The sequence below is a fragment of the Phacochoerus africanus genome, chromosome 1, assembly GCF_016906955.1.
Source record: "Phacochoerus africanus isolate WHEZ1 chromosome 1, ROS_Pafr_v1, whole genome shotgun sequence".
NCBI lineage: Eukaryota > Metazoa > Chordata > Mammalia > Artiodactyla > Suidae > Phacochoerus > Phacochoerus africanus.
This window is the reverse complement of record NC_062544.1, coordinates 160,647,886-160,651,443: the sequence shown is the minus strand read 5'-3', so window position 1 is coordinate 160,651,443 and position 3,558 is coordinate 160,647,886.

Here is a 3,558-nt window from a genome sequence, read left to right as displayed (position 1 = left end):
CATAAGAAGGCGGCCTTGTCAGGCCACCCTCATCCTTTCAGACATTAACCTCACAGATGGCACAGCGACAGCTCAGGGATTGGAGTGGGGCTGTTCTCCGTAACATAACTCCAGAGACGTCTTTGAACACAGGAAAAGAGAGGATCTGACAAGTCTCCAAAATCAAATGAGCCCTTGAGAAGAGAAGCAGGGATGAAAGTTTTCCTTATCAGCAGAAGGCAGGAGTATGAGGCCATTTGTCCCTGGCTAGGACACTTGAGTCTCTGAGAGCAGGACCTAACAAAGACAGCAGGCACGAGGCTGGAAGGCACTTGTGATGAGCATCTTTTGGGGAAGGATGGAGCCTCAGGGTCTGTCCCAGGGCCCCCTGCTCTAATCCCACTGCCTTCGGCAAGTTCTGCTGACCCACCAGCTGGTGACACCAGGCACCCTGCTTGAGCACTCAGCGATACCCAGACAGGTGATACCCACCTCACAGGGAGCTTATAAGGATCATAGGAAAGCAAGAATTCATTTCATGGAGATGGTAATGGAGCAGGCGAATCAGCTAAACAATGCAAGGGCACACTTCCTCCCAGGTTCCTCTGAGCTCTCCACCCCCCCAGGAGCCCATGAGTCTCTCCCGTCCTCCCTCCCCACAGCCCAGGACTGCTCATGGGGTTCCTACACACAGCCTCAGGCTGGCGCCCTACTGGCCTGGCTCCCCTCCTTCGTGGTCCTGCCTGCTCTTTGGGATTGGCCATGGATCTCCAGATCTCCACTGCCTTTTCTAAGGCTGGTACATGAAGCAAGCCTGGTTAGGATGTCCTAGGGTGTTTACCTCTCTCTCTCTTTCCACCATTCGCAAGTCTGCCCCTTCCTCGGCACCCCCTTGTTCCCCTGTCTCCCTCCTCCTGGGCCTGTCCTCCCCTCCTCCTCATCTCTCTGATCCCAGCTGGAGCCTCACCCCCTCCAGGGAGCCCTCTCAGACTGCCAGCCCACACAGATCCCCTCTCTCCTCTTCCCACACTGTCTTCACCTGCTCTCCTGGCTTTACACATCGCAGAAAGGAGGGCCAATAGATACTGATTCGTGGAGTAAGTCAAGCATGAGTGGGCCGAAGAAAGAGCAGGAGGATGATATTTAGTGCTCTGGCAACCCTTCCACAGAGCACTTGCTCAACTCACTGGATTGATCTTAAGGCCCCAGAAGTGAGGGGCACTGGCCAGCACCCTTCTCTCCCTTAGCTTTTCTCTCCCTCTCAGGGGTCCTCTGGCTCAGACAGCACTGTATGCCTTATCTCCTTTGCTTCTCACTGCTTGGAGTGTCCCCGCTTTACAGATGTGGCAACTGAGGCACAGAAGGGAGGAACCACTTAACCGAGACCACTCAGCTACACAGTGACACGGCCAGCTTCAAACCTTGCCCTCTGCCTCTCGAGCCTGTCCTCACAACCAACCCCCAGCTACCCAGAATAGCACAGCCAGCAGGGTCTGCCCTTGGGAGATCCCTCCTGGGAAAAGCTCCAGCAGGGCTGGAGCATACTTAGCCAACTAGAAAACTAGACACAGGAACCAGGCAAAGGCAGGCTGAATTAAGTGCCATGCACCCAGCCAGCCAGCTCAGAGGAGAGTAGCTGAGTGGGTAGGAGATACCCAAAGTGGCCCAGGGAGGGAGAAGGGGCCAGATCTTGGGTCTTTGGGATGAACAGCAGAGGAGGAAGGAAAAGAGTTGGCCTCTGCCTAGAGCATGAGGGGACCACTCTGGGCATGGCAGAAAGCAAGCACCGACTGGTCCTTGCTGCATGCCGATCACTATGCTGATTGTGTGGCATTAACCAAATCAGGGACTCAGCACCAAGGGAGAAGTCCAACTGGCTGATCTGGATGACGTGGGGGAGTGAGGAGAGGAGTTTAGACTAGTCGGGGTGACCAAGAGATGGCTAATTCACTGGATAAATCTCTGTTTCGGTGAGTTAGGCTGATCCTCTGTTTCAGTGAATTAGGCTGACAAGGAAGCCCAGGGTCATGGCTGGCCCTGATTACATCCCTTAGAGAAACCAAGCCAGGCCAAGACCCAATCCACCTGACTGAGCCACGGGAGTTTCTTCTTCTTCTTGCACCTTCAGGCTGGTAAGGGTCGGGGTAGGCTCCCCCGCTGTGCCACTGAAATGAACCCAGAGACTCAGAGCCAGGGCCCCTGTGAACAACTGGTGGCCTGAGCACCCCAGAGCCAGGTGAGAAGAGACGGGAAGCGGGCCTGATGAGGGAGTGGTACAGCCATCAAGAGCAGTGGCCCTCAGCCAGGGCTGATTTTGCCCCCACCGGGGCATTTGGCAGTGTCTGGAGACCTCTTTGTGGGAGATGCTAACTGGAATCTCACATGTCGAAGCCAGGGATGCTGCTAAATATCCTACAATACATAGGCCAGCCCCCTCTCCCTCCCCCAACAAAGAATTATGTGGTGCAAAGTGGCAACAGTGCCCCGACTCAGGAACCTTGGTGTAAAGCAAGGCAGGAAGAGAGGCTGAAATCCAAGCCACTCCCTGGCATGGAGCTGCCCCTACCCTGAGGAAGAGGCATCTTTTCCTAACCCAGCCAGATGCAGCGTGAGGACTCCCATGAGCCTGGGGAGATGACTGGGGGTGGGGAGTGGAGCCCTGGCAGTGTGAGAGGGGAAGAACATGTTCCTGCTGTCACTTAGGCTGAGTTGTGCAAGAAACAATTTAAACGAGATATTTAGTCTTTAACAGAGGGTCAAAAAGTCAACCCACATGATTATGTCATCTCCTTGCTGGCAAAGACAGAAATGTTAAAGCACGATGACATACCCGCCAGGTGGGAAATGAGATGTGCTCCAAGGTCTTCACTGCGGTACTGTTTCTGACAAAGATCGGAAACGGCATCAATGTCCATCAGGGGCCAAGCTGGATAGACAATGGAATATCCTGCAAAAGAATGAGGGTGCTTTCTACGTATGGGTATGGAAAGGGCTCCAGAAGAGAGTAAGTGGAAAAAGAAAATCACAGAACACTGCACAGTACTGTGCTGCTAGTAGGTAAGAGGGGAGGAAAAATCAACAGTAATTGCTTGCATTTGCATAAAGCAGTGGATCTCAAATTTCGCTCTTCATCAGAACCACCCAGAGGACTTTTATAGCCATACTTACTTCAAGCAACATCAACCGTGATTTTATTTAGGGGAGGGATGTGGGGAGGCCCCCACTTTTCTCTCCCGGAGTTGCATGGCCCAGCTTTCCACACCTCACAGATCTGGCTGCACACGTGGAGTTTAAGATAAAAGCCTCTAAAGGCCTCTTTCCCTAATGACTCCAGCAAATCCAGGAGACTGTTTCCCAACCTTCAAGTGGCCGATAAATGTGCATTCAAGGCGTTTGAAGGAATCCCGTGGAAACCGAAGAGTTGGGACAAGTAAAGCACTTCCCGCCCACCCCCGCCCCTGCTCCCGGCACCCTTCTCCTCTTCCTCAGTAAGGAAGCGAACTGAGGTCTGAACCCTGCTGAGGACAACCTGGCCCGGCAACATCCAGCCCCCGCCCCACTGAGGGGGGTGGAGCGACG